Here is a 14,133-nt window from a genome sequence, read left to right as displayed (position 1 = left end):
TGGAGGAGGTGGGGTCCTTACAGGGGATCTGTAGATGAGTAAACAGACGTCTAAGGTTAATGGAGGTCGACTTATTAGACATAAATCCCGTCTGATCCGGGTGTATAATGTGAGAAATAACTGTATTTAATCTGCCAGCCAATACCTTAGCCAAAATTTTAATATCAGTGGGTAGGAGGGATATAGGGCGATAGGACTCAACTCTCCTAAGATCCTTATCAGGTTTAGGGAGAACCACAATCACTGCCTCCGCCATAGACGGGGGGAGAGACTCCTGTGCAAAAATTTGGCCGTACAGCTCCAGCAGGTGAGGGACAAAGAAATCCAGGTGGTGCCCATAGACCTCAGAAGGTATACCATCCATACCTGAGGCTTTACCACTAGGGGAGGCCTTAATAGCAGCCATAATTTCATCGGGCGAGATAGGTGCCTCCAGCAGATCACAAGCCTCGCTGGACAGGGTGGGGAAGGAAACAGCGTCTAAATAATCGTTGAGGTGCGACTGAGTGCACTCCAATTTAGATTCATACAAGCGGCTATAATAAGATACAAATTCAGCCGCCATTTGTGGAGTCTGAGTCAGGGAAATGCCATCAGAAATCACAATCTCAACTACTACACTAGTAGGTCTGTCACCCCGGGCCAGAGAGGCCAGGTACGTCCCCGGCCTGTCACCCGTAGCGTAAAAAGTATGGGAGGAGAAAAGGAGTCTATGCTGAGTCTTCTCCAGTAGGTAATCCTTCCATTCTCTCTGAGCCGATAACCAGGCTAACTTAGAACTATTTAAAGAATCCTGCAAGTTTTGCAATTCTGCGGCGACACTCTGGGCCTCCAACATCGCCTCCCGTTGCTTATAAAAGGACTTCAAAATAGATACCCGTTTAATCAAACTCCCCCGCAGAAAGGCCTTAAACGTGTCCCATAGAGTAGAGATAGCTGTTTCAACACTATTTAATTCAAAGAATTCCCGCCATGCGGCCACCAGGTCAGAGCCGTCCCCCATGTGAACAAGCCAAAATGGATTAAATTTCCATACAGCTTGGCCCCTAGAACAATTAAAATCTAAAGTAAAGGTCAAAGGGGAGTGATCTGATATACCCCTAGACTCGTATCTAATATCGCCCACCCGGGGAACCATGTCGCTCGAGAGGAGGGCCAGGTCAATCCTGGAGAACGAAGAATGGGAGTGAGAGAAACAGGAGTATTGTTTAAGAGACGGGTGTCTCAATCTCCATGGATCGACCAGGCCCAACCCCGACACCACATTTGCAAAAGAGAGATTCCCAGGACATGCAGCCGACGGAGACATAGAGAGCCTGTCCATCGCCGCATCAAGCACATTATTGAAATCCCCGAGGCAAATAACCGATATCCCGAGGGTAGAGGCCATGAACCCAGCAGCCCTCTTAAGAACATCAGGAGAATAGGGAGGGGGCACATAAACCGCTATAAGGAGGACAGGGACATAAAATAGTCTACATTTCAGAAACACATATCTCCCCCACGGATCCGTCTGCACAGACTCCAGCACGAAGGGGACGGTCCGCCTAATAAGGACTGAAACTCCACGAGAGGCAGAAGTATGCATGGAATGGTACGCCCATCCCACCCATGGCCTTTTCAGCAAAAGAATCTTATTCCCCACCAAGTGTGTTTCCATAAGGCAGACCACATCAGCGGCACAAGTTTTAATCTGTCGGAGTACCAGGGACCTCTTAACTTTGTAATTGAGACCTCGCACATTCCACGATAACACTGGCTGCTTTATTTTTACACTGCAATTTAGATTGCAGATTGAACTCACCACACCCAAATCTATCTCTCTCTGCACATGTTATATCTGCCTCCCCTGCAGTGCACATGGTTTTGCCCAACTGCTAAAAAATTTCCTGCCGCGATCAACTTGGAATTACCCCCAAAGAGTATGGTGGCCAGAAAAAAGAACGTCTGAAATCCAACGACAAAAACCCCAAGCTAATTAAATCTAAACCAATCAGATTCAAACTACCATCCAAACATAGGTATCCACTCAGACCTTCTACCTTGACTACCCACCCTGAAGGGTGATGACACTGCTCCCTGAAGGGTGGTCCAGCAGATATAAGTCAACGAAGGTGAGTGCACCTAAACAGCCCCAAACCAACTAAAAAACTGTGACTAACAACTCAAACACGAGATCCTGCTGCTCTTTTCCGCCAACAAATAGCTAACGAGAAAAACCACTGCTAACAACCTTAAACCAAAACACCAGTGAGAATAATTAAAATTAAAAAGGGGCAGGAGGGTGGGAAGGCAAAAGGAAAGAGACAATAATACACACCAGATACAGCCCAATTTATTCACAGACACCACCCCTAACTTTCCTAATTGGCTGTAACCTATCATACCATATTGATCCACCCCCAGCCCAGGAGGTTTAAGTCTCTCCATTCCAAGGATTGTCATTCTGCTCTCCTTCATTTCAAAAGACTTTGACAACATCTCTGAAAGATACTGTATATCTTTCACCCAAAGTAGTGCATACACACTGAGCTATTTTCCCAAAGAGTAAGAGATTTTCAGGAGGTGAAAGACTGAAAATCTTTCATTAGAAAAGCTATTTACATAATGGGCTGTGCCAGCAATGTATACGTTACCAGCTTATTCATATACATTGGTGGCCAGTGGCGCCGGTAACGTATACATTGCTGGATTATGCCAGCAATGTATATATTACTGGCTTTAAAATAAATAATCATTGGTGGGCAGCAGTATTTACATTGCTGGCCTGTGCCAGCATTGCATATAACCCATGGACACAAACTTGTTGGCAGCGACTCACTTCACAATGTGCTGCTGCCGCTGCAAGATGCTCCTCAAATGTATGTCTACAAGTAAGCTGGAGGGAGCAGGGCCGGACCGCAGCGCCGTAGCCGGAGAGGCTTGGAGAGGGAGCAGTGCAGGACCGTGGCACCATAGCCGGAGAGGCTTGTGGAGAGAGCCAGGCGGTTCCGCCGGGCTGTAGTTCATCTTTCAGCCATCATTGCTAAAGGGTGGGAGCTGTGGCCATTTCTCATACGTCCTAGAGGATGCTGGGATCCACTTCAGTAGTATGGGGTATAGACGTTTCCGCAGGAGACATGGGAACTTTAAGACTTTTTCAGAGTGTGAACTGGGTCCTCCCTCTATGCCCCTCCTCCAGACCTCAGTTTAGAAAATGTGCCCAGGCAGACAGGTCGCACTCTAGTGGAGCTCTACTGAGTTTCACTAAAATACTTTATGTTAAGTTTTTTATTTTCAAGGAGACTGCTGGCAACAGTATCCCTGCTTCGTGGGACTTAGGGGGAAGAAGTAGGAACCAACTTCCTAAAGAGTTTCATGGCTCTGCTTCTTGCTGGCAGGACACCATTAGCTCCTGAAGGGTACTGAACACTAGCTGCGGATATGCGCTCACTCCCACAGCATGCCGTCACCCCCCTAACAGAGCCAGAAGTCAGAAGACGCGTGAGTATTATTACCGGAGATCTGCAAGAGGGACCTCTGGTCCTCGTGATGGCTCAAGGTACCGCGCATCGAGCGGGAATGCTGTACGGACATGCTATCCATACACAGCGCACAGCAGGGCGCAGGGCCCGGGGGGCGCCATGGGCAGCATGAAAATCTACTCTGACTGGCAAAAAGGTAGCATATTGGGCCATGGCACAAACCTACACCACCGCCAGTATAACTATTACCTCATGTTTTCTGAGGGGAAACGCGCCATTGCAGGGGGCGTGGCTTCCTCCTCAGTCAGCCAGCTCAGCGCCATTTTCTCTAGGCAAGCTGCAGGGAGAAGACACGCTGGCCCTCCTCCACATCTGAATCAAGTATCAGGGTGTATATTAAGGGGGGCAGAGTGAAAAGTGGTGCTTAAATTGGCATATAAAAGCACTAAAGGTCTCTGTAGATACACAGCGATTTTTTACATTGGCGCTGAGTTGTGAACTGGCAAGTCCCTTCTGTATCCTTCTGACAGATTTACTGTGGGTCTGTCCCATATAAACCCCGGAGTGTCTGTGGTGTGATTGTGCATGAGTGTGACATGTCTGAGGCAGGGAGCTCTTCCCCTGAGGGAGCCATTTTAGGGACACAGAGTTGTAATGTGGTGGCGTTGCCGCACACCATGAGCCTGAATAGGTGAAAGAATTACGTGATCGTGTGAATCATATCAGTAAGAGATTGGATAATTCTGAGTCTCATGCAGAAAACTGGAGAAAATCTGTTGAAGATGTGATTTTTAATAGTTCTGCCTTTTCATCCACGGGGGACCCCTCTGGGTCACATAAAAGGTTATTTGCACAAATAGTACAAACTGATACCGACACGGACTCTGATTCCTGTGTTGACACTAGTGATTCCAGGGGAATAGATCCAAAGTTAGCGAAAAACATTCAGTACATGATTGTTGCTATAAAGGAGGTGTTAGAAGTTACGGAGGCCCCTCCTTTACCACAGGAGAAGGCTTACTTTTGTAAAGAAAAGAAAATTAATGTAACTTTTCCTCCATCTCATGAGCTGAACAGTCTCTTTGAGGGAGTGTGGACAAATCCTGAAAAGAAATTTCAGGTTCCCAAAACAATTCAGGTAGCTTACCCTTTTCCTGCAGAGGACAGGAAAAGGTGGGAGTCACCTCCCGTTTTAGATAGTGCCCTGTTGCAATTAACAAAAAAGGTGCTTCTCCCTGCGCCTGGGACGGCTTCACTAAAGGAGCCAGCAGACCGCAAGTTAGAGACTACGTTGAAATCTATTTATGTGGCCAATGGAACACTACTCAGGCCTACCATTGCCTGAGCATGGGTGAGTAGTGCTATTGAAAAGTGGTCAGAAAACTTGTCATCAGACATAGACACAATAGATAGAGACAAGATACTCCTGACGTTAGGTCATGGCTAGAATCCATGAAAGATATTGGTCTCTTGGGATCAAGAGCCGCTACCATGGCAATCTCAGCACGGAGGGCGTTGTGGATTCGCCAATGGAATGCTGACGCAGATCCCAAAAGGAATATGGAGGCTCTCCCGTACCAAGGTGAGGCCTTGTTTGGAGATGGGCTGAATGCTTTAGTTTCTGCGGCTACTGCAGGTAAGTCGACATTCTTGCCTTATGCTCCTGCACCAGCGAAAAAGACACATCACTCTCAGATGCAGTCCTTTCGGCCCAATAAATACAAAAAGGGTAAAGGTTCCCCTTTCTTTGCGGGTAGAGGAAGGGGAAAAGGAAAAAAGTCCACAGTGTCTCCAGGATCACAGGAGCAGAAATCAACCTTTGTTCCTGCAAAATCTTCAGCATGACGCTGGGGCTCCCTTGCGGGAGTCCGCTCAGGTAGGGGCACGTCTGAAACTCTTCAGTCACTTCTGGGTAGAATCGAGCCTGGACCCATGGGTTGTACAAATAGTGTCCCAAGGGTACAAACTGGAGTTTCAAGACATTACCCCATGCCCATTTTTCAAATAAGCCTTGCCAGCTTCTATTCCTGACAGGGAAGTGGTAGCAGCAGCAATACAAAAATTGTGTCAGGATCAAGTCATTGTCCTGGTTCCCTTGTTACAACAAGGAGAGGGGTTTTATTCAAGCCTATTTGTAGTTCCGAAGCCGGACGGCTCGGTCAGACCGATTCTAAACCTGCAAAATCTGAATCTCTACCTGCAAAGGTTCAAGTTCAAGATGGAATCTCTGAGGGCAGTGATTTCCAGTCTGGAGGAGGGGGAATTCATGGTGTCAGTGGACATAAAAGATGTCTACTTACATGTTCCCATTTATCCTCCGCTTCAAGCTTATCTGAGATTCGCAGGACAGGATTGTCATTACCAATTTCAGACGTTGCCGTTCAGACTCTCCACGGCACCGAGGGTGTTCACCAAGGTGATGGCAGAGATGATGGTCCTCCTTCGACAGCAAGGAGTCAATATAATTCCTTACCTGGACAATCTCCTGATAAAGGCAAGGTCCAGGGAAAGGTTGGTGCAGAACATTGCACTCTCCCTGACAGTACTTCAACATCACGGTTGGATCATAAATTTTCCAAAATCACAGTTGGAACCAGCGATAAGATTGTCTTTTCTGGGAATGATACTGGACACAGAACTACAGAGGGTATTTCTTCCAGTAGATAAGGCTCTGGAAATCCAGAGAATGGTCAAACAAATTCTGAAACCAACAAGAGTGTCGATTCATCAATGCATTCGGTTGTTGGGAAAGATGTCAATGCATTCGGTTGTTGGGAAAGATGGTAGCGGCCTACGAGGCCATACAGTTCGGCCGATTCCATGCCAGAGTATTCCAGTGGGACCTGTTGGACAAGTGGGCCAGATCCCATCTACACATGCATCAGAGGATAATCCTGTCATCCAAACCTAGAATTTCGCTCCTGTGGTTGCTACACAGTTCTCACCTCCTAGAGGGATGCAGGTTCGGGATTCAGGACTGGGTCCTACTGTAGTAACCACAGATGCAAGTCTCCGAGGCTGGGGAGCAGTCACACAGGGAGAAAGCTCAGAGAAAGCTATATTACTGGCATACAGATGGAGCGCCGTAGCCGGAGCTCCATCTGAGGTGGCGCCATCGCTGTCTGCCTAACCACGCTGGGAGTGCACATAGACACTCCCATTTTGAGTGTCTCCGTCCGGGCTTAAATTGGCGCATTTCCATTGCGGGCGCGCGTGCCCGGACGAACGGAGACGCTCCATCTGTACATACAGTATTCATTGGTGGGCAGTGGTGCCAGTAATATATACTGTACATTGCAGAGGCCAGCAATGTATATATTACTGGCATACATACTGTAATCATTGGTAGCCAGTGGATACCTGGTCACTGCAGCGCTCCTGTCTATCGTGCTGCTGCTGCTGCTCCATGAGTTGGGGTTTGGGGAGGGAACGGGGCGGGGCCAGAGTGCCGAGGACAGTTAATCCATCATCGCTCGGTGCCATACACACTGAGCGATGATGGATGAACAAGCAGCGAGGTGGGCAAAACATTGTGTGCAAAACACACGATTGCCCACCTCGCTGGCCATGATGCGGGAGCGCGCACCGCTCATCACCCGCCCATACACACCAGTAGATTTTGAGCTCAAAGCAGTTCAAAATGCCAAAAGTGAGCTGCTTTGAGCTCAAAATCTTCTAGTGTGTATGGGCCTTTAGTCAGCAGGGACAAGGAGCAGTAACCGCGTCCATCATATTAAGTGATGACGACGCATGCATCTATAGCCTGCTACAATGTAATATGAGAGCTAATTAGAGATTTCTTGTTTTATGCTAGTTAACATTTTGTGAATAAATTTATTATGCAGCCTAGACAGGGAGTATTTTTGTCAAATTGCAGATTTTCCGCATTTTAGCAGAATTGTTAAAGGCAAAACCACCAGAAAAACAATGCAAAAGCCTTGTTTCCTACCTGACATGCTCCAAGAAAGACTGTGTAGGGCATCTTGTGTGCCTAGAGCAGCATAAACTTACCAGCTGAGCATGTAGCATGTCACTCTACACCACAGGCAGATAGGGGTGGAGTTTTTGAGGGGAGGAACGATGGGTTTGTTATTATAATTTTGATTGGTTGTTGCAGGTTAAGGGGTGTTGGCAACCTGCATCTAGCTGACAATCTGGAAAGTTCTTTCTCTGTCCAGTTTGATTCGTTGGAGAGATAAGTACGGTCTTGCTGACTGTATATTTGCACTGTATACTGCCTTCTTTCTCTTTGCTCTCCTCTCACTCATTTCTCTATTTTCCTTTCCTTTCTTCTTTTTGCTTGCTTCATGGCAGTAGGCCTAGACGCGCTGCAGGGGCACCTGCGCGCTATGGGGACGCCAGTGTAGGAGCAGCGTTGCCCCGGGTAGTAGCCGCAGCTCAGCTAAGAGGCAGGGTTCCAGCGGGGCTGGGAGAGAGTGCAGCAACCGGGGTCCGCTGTCGCGCTAGGCTTCCTAGTCACAACACGGCTAGGAGTGCCTCAGCGTCACCAACGCGGCGTGCAGGTGCTGGGCTGGATAGCGGTTTGGCTGCTGTGCCTGGCAGACTGGTGTCTGGACTGGGGGCGCTGCGTTCCCGCTCAGGGGGAGCAAGGCGTCTTCTCATGGCTGTGGCGCCGCGGTCTAGGAGCGGCGCAGCATCTCCACGACAGGTAGGCGTACAGCCAGTGGTGAGATCTCGACGCCCGGCGGGGTCTTCCGCACGGTCCGGGCGCGCCGCGGGGTCCAGCCGGCGATCTGAGGTCTCAATGGGGTCACATTAGCCGCTGCATCAGTGGGGATAATTGATAAGGAGTCAGATGACAGCCTGGGCCTTCCTAGCTGGAGGGCCACAGTCCTTGGTGGGAGCCAGGTCTCCTCATCATTGGATGGGGCTGATGGGGCTGAGCCAGCTGGCTCTGATCACAGTGTTTTCAGTGGTCCTCTTGCGGGCACTAGAGGGGAATGTGTTGCCCCTCCTGCTGGGATGAGGCGCAGGGTTTCTACTAGGGGACTCAGCATACATAGGAGTCAGGTTAGGGTAGCCAAGCTGCCTCAAGTAGGGTCAGGCAATGCGAGGAGTTGGAGGAAAGATAGGAGGCAGCAGCATTTCAGCCGTGCCCATGCTGATGCTGGCATAGATAGTACCTCTGGCCCTAGCAACAGGTTCGGGTCCATCGGCTTGCTTTCGACTGGTGGGAGCCGTAGCTGCACAGTGCGGGGCAGGACCCATGCAGATGTGGTTCCGGGGGTTCCGGTAGGTGGGCTTGATGTGTCAGCTATTACGTCGATCTGCGCTGCTGTACGTGTCTGCAGTTATACCCCTGCTAACCACCGGTCCAGGTGGGCAGGGTCATGCTGGCTCGACGTCAGGTGATGTAGCGGCCTTGGCCGCGAGTATTTCACAGGCCATCGCGCCTGCATTAGCTGGTGTTGCCGGGCTGGGGGGCATGTTTCTTTTTTTCATCCTGTTATTTGGAGACGCGGCCTGACGAGACTATGAATTTGGTACGTAACCACTAACCAGTACTTGATTCATCACCTGTTTTCCTTGTACAAAGGTTTCGCTTGGCAAAAATACAATGAGGATTTCAGGCGCAAGCAGCACGGTCGGGAGATTTATGATTTCGGTAAGAAGGACATGGAGTTATATGTTGAAATCACTCATTCTGCGGGTGCGTCTAGCGAAGGGGGTGTTAACATCTGGTCCAAACAGTCTGTGAATCGGCCGTATGGGAACCGATCGGGATCCTCAAGGGCTGGTCACGGTAAGTGCTTTGCCTTTAATAACGGGCAGTGCACTTTGAGGGTGAAGTGTTGTTTCGGCACTCCTGAATTAGGTGTAAGAGTGGCCACGCCATTAAGGACTGTCCCAAGCCCGTTGGTGGGGGGAGGTAGAGCCACATCCATGGCGAGGCAAGGTCGCGGTCCCGCGGCTCCCATTGTTGGATAGGGCTCCCACCCCAATTAGATTAACCTCCCTGCTTCCTTGGTTACAGGCATACCCAGGAGCAGCTCTACCATTAGGCAGCTTTAGGCAGCTGCCTAGGGGCGCTGTCCCCTGGATGGCGCCACTTAATTCATGTAGCTAAAAACTGAAGTATGTCTCTATATGCAGCCTCCTCCTATTACACTTCGCTGGCTGCTGCTTTGGGTCCATTCAGGTGCAGCCGCTGCTATCAGGCTGTACTACATAGTGCCTCTCCATGCTGACACGAGTAACATCAAGTCATGGGAAGGCACATAGGAGGCAGATGTAACTTTGGCTCCAGACGGGCGCCCCCACGGTGGTTCCTCATAGCCCTGATGCACCTCCTCCAGACCCCTGGATCCCGGCTCTCCAGCAGCTAGCAGCACCTGACGACATGTCGTCTGCCTCCGCAGCGTCGCTGTAATGCTGCTGCTGCTGCTGCTGTATGTAAGAGGAGCCATGCCAATTACGAGGGAAAACAAGGAAACAACTTTTAGGTAAGAGACCCATTGGGGTTTCAACAATTAAATATCCCCACCAGACTCTATATGCAGATGCAATGTCTATGGAGTGTTGTCCCTTTCTCTGTATATGTATAATGATGCAATTCACCCCAGACCACCTAGAGGAAATCTGCATCTCCACTCCAAGAGGGGGCGGGGTTTGCAGGTTAGAGGGCGCTAGGCAGAAGCCTTGCCTAGGGTGCAGAGAGACCTTGCACCGGCCCTGGCATACCCATCTGAGGCGGATTCAAAGTTTTGTGCATTCAGGTTTTTCTGTGGGGTTTACTGTTAAGAATCTGCGATCAGCGTTGGAATTTCCGGGTATCCTTAAGGAAAAAATTCAGGCAAGAGTATCCTTGGGCAGAATGGGTGGCCCTTTCAGGGTTGCCCATATTCCTGATTTGGTACTGTCACCGGTGGGTGGGTGTGATGTCTAAAAAAGCGAAAGGGAAATTTATACTCATTCAGCACCTGTCTTGCCCTATGGGCGCTTCAGTGACATATGCCATTGCGGACAAACATTGCCGGGTGTCTTATTTATCTTTTGACACAGCATTGGATATAGGCCCTCTTTCTGAGTTGTTCGCTCGTTGCCGATTTTCGCTATGCTGCGATTTGTTGCTAATTGCGCATGCGTAAGGCACGCAGGGCACATGCGCTTAGTTATTTAACTAAAAACTTAGCAGTTTTGCTTTGGATCCTGCGGTGCTTTTCAGTCGCACTGCTGATCGGTGAGTGATTGACAGGAAAGGGGCGTTTCTGGGTGGTAACTGAGCGTTTTCCGGGAATGTGCTAAAAAACGCAGGCGTGCCAGGGAAAAACATGGGAGTGTCTGGAGAAACGGGGGAGTGGCTGGCCGAACGCAGGGCGTGATTGTGACGTCAAACCAGGAACTAAACGGACTGAGCTGATCGCAATCTGTAAGTAGGTCTGGAGCTGCTCAGAAACTGCAAAGAATTATTTAGTAGCAATTCTGCTAATCTTTTGTTCGCTATTCTGCTATGCTAAGATACACTCCCAGAGGGCGGCGGCATAGCGTGTGCAATGCTGCTAAAAGCAGCTAGTGAGCGAACAACTCGGAATGAGGGCCATAGTTCGGGCTTTCGGTCATGGAGCTCTCATGTGCAAGATGGATATTGAATCTGCTTTTCGATTACTTCCTCTGCATCCGTCTGCTTTTAAGTACATGGGTTTTAAGTTGGATGATGGGTTTTACATGGATAGGTGTCTGCCCATGGGTTGCTTTATTTCCTGTGCTTATTTCGAGTGTTTCAGTACCTTTGCAATGGTGTTTGCAGGAGGTTACTGGAGAGGTCGGAATAACCCACTATTAAGACGATTTCTTGTTAGTAGATCCGCCAGGTTTGGATCGCTTCAAGGGGTTGTTGGAGAGTGCGCTAGAGCTCTTTGCTTCCTTTGGGGTGCCAATTGCTAGGGAAAAGACAGAGGGTCCTGCGGAGTCGCTGGTCTATTTAGGTATCGAGATCGATACCTTGGCTAGTTGCTGTAGGCTTCCTGCCGATAAGATTAAGCGTTTCCATGGCAACATTTTATTTGCATTGGCGGCGGGAAAGCTTACTCTTAAACAGGCCCAATCTGTTTTGGGTTTGTTTCATTTTGCCTGCAGGGTGATACCCATGGGCAGAGTGTTTTGCCGGAAGTTGGAGAGGGCAACAGTGGGTGTTAGGAGGCCACACCATTTTTTGTGTTTGTTGCTGGAAATCCGTAGGGACCTGTCCATCTGGGACAAATTTTTGTTTCAACTTAACGGGGTGTGCCTGTGGCAGGAAGTAGCCATTTCTAACACCATTTTTCAAGTGTTTACTAATGCAGCGGGGGCCTCAGGGTTTGGGGCCTACTTTGCCGATGGATAGTGTGCAAAGCGGTGGTCTGGGGAATGGGTGCGGAGTCGGATGATAGGGAATATGCTTCTTCTTGAAGTGTTTCCTATCATGGTGGCGCTGGAATTGTGGTGCAGTGAGCTGCGGAACCGTGAGGTTATCTTTTGGTATAATAATCTTGGCGTGGTTTTCATCATAAATCGGCAGAAATACACTTCCCTTTCAGTTCTTCGGGTTTTGGCGCAAATTGTACTTAAATGCTTGGTGAACAACATTACGTTGCGAGCCAAGCATATTTCTGGAATGCATAACGAAAATTGCCGAGGCCCTTTCTCATTTTGAGTGGTTGCGTTTTAGGTGGCTTGCGCTTTTGGCGCACACAACGGGTGATGTTTGTCCATCTTATGTGTGGCAGGTCATTCACAGGACTGGAGGAACTAGCCCATAGATCCTATGCCGCATCAGTGCCATAACTACGTGTGTGCCAGGTGTGCCTGGCACACAGCGCAGTTGACCTGAGGGCGCAACAGCCCCCATTCGCTAAAGTCAGCGGCTTATAATGAGTAGGGATGAGCGGGTTCGGTTCCTCGGAATCCGAACCCGCCCGAACTTCATGTTTTTTTACACGGGGCCGAGCGACTCGGATCTTCCCGCCTTGCTCGGTTAACCCGAGCGCGCCCGAACGTCATCATCCCGCTGTCGGATTCTCACGAGGCTCGGATTCTATCGCGAGACTCGGATTCTATATAAGGAGCCGCGCGTCGCCGCCATTTTCACACGTGCATTGAGATTCATAGGGAGAGGACGTGGCTGGCGTCCTCTCCGTTTATAGAGAAGAGAGTGAGACAGTAGAGAGAGACACAGTAGTAATTTTGGGGAGCATTAGGAGGAGTACTAGTTACTTGCTGAAGTGATAGATAGTGTGACTGTATATTATCTGACTTGTGGGGGAGACACTGACAGTGGGGAGCAGTTAGAGTCTGAGAGCAGGACTCAGGAGTACATATAACGTACAGTGCACACTTTTGCTGCCAGAGTGCCACACTGCCATTGTGACCACACTGACCACCAGTATAATATATATTGTGATTGTCTGCTTAGGAGTACTACTTGCAAGTTGCTGATAGTGTGACCAGTGACCTGACCACCAGTCACCACCAGTTTAATATATATATATATATATATATATAATTGTATATAATATATATATAATATTGTATACCACCTACCCATGGTTTTTTTTTTTTCTTTCTTCTTTATACATACTACTATAGTAGCTTACTGTAGCAGTCTGCGGTGCTGGTGAGCTGACTGTGTCCAGCAGGTCCGTCATCAGTCATTACATAATAAATATATATACCTGTCCGGCTGCAATACTAGTGATATTATATATATATATATATTGATTTCATCTCATTATCATCCAGTCTATATTAGCAGCAGACACAGTACGGTAGTCCACGGCTGTAGCTACCTCTGTGTCGGCAGTCGCTCGTCCATCCATAATTGTATACCACCTACCCGTGGTTTTTTTTCTTTCTTTCTTCTTTATACATACTACTATAGTAGCTTACTGTAGCAGTCTGCGGTGCTGCTGAGCTGACAGTGTCCAGCAGGTCCGTCATCAGTCATTACATAATAAATATATCTACCTGTCCGGCTGCAGTACTAGTGTGATATAATATATATTGATTTCATCTCATTATCATCCAGTCTATATTAGCAGCAGACACAGTACGGTAGTCCACGGCTGTAGCTACCTCTGTGTCGGCAGTCGCTCGTCCATCCATAATTGTATACCACCTACCCGTGGTTTTTTTTTTTCTTTCTTCTTTATACATACTACTATAGTAGCATACTGTAGCAGTCTGCGGTGCTGCTGAGCTGACAGTGTCCAGCAGGTCCGTCATCAGTCATTACATAATAAATATATCTACCTGTCCGGCTGCAGTACTAGTGTGATATAATATATATTGATTTCATCTCATTATCATCCAGTCTATATTAGCAGCAGACACAGTACGGTAGTCCACGGCTGTAGCTACCTCTGTGTCGGCAGTCGCTCGTCCATCCATAATTGTATACCACCTACCCGTGGTTTTTTTTTTCTTTCTTCTTTATACATACTACTATAGTAGCTTACTGTAGCAGTCTGCGGTGCTGCTGAGCTGACAGTGTCCAGCAGGTCCGTCATCAGTCATTACATAATAAATATATATACCTGTCCGGCTGCAGTACTAGTGATATTATATATATATATATATATATATTAATTTCATCTCCTTATCATCCAGTCTATATTAGCAGCAGACACAGTACGGTAGTCCACGGCTGTAGCTACCTCTGTGTCGGCAGTCG

The sequence above is a fragment of the Pseudophryne corroboree genome, chromosome 7 (assembly GCF_028390025.1).
Source record: "Pseudophryne corroboree isolate aPseCor3 chromosome 7, aPseCor3.hap2, whole genome shotgun sequence".
NCBI classification, from domain to species: domain Eukaryota; kingdom Metazoa; phylum Chordata; class Amphibia; order Anura; family Myobatrachidae; genus Pseudophryne; species Pseudophryne corroboree.
The sequence above is the reverse complement of the archived record's forward strand: the minus strand, read 5'-3'. Positions refer to the sequence as shown.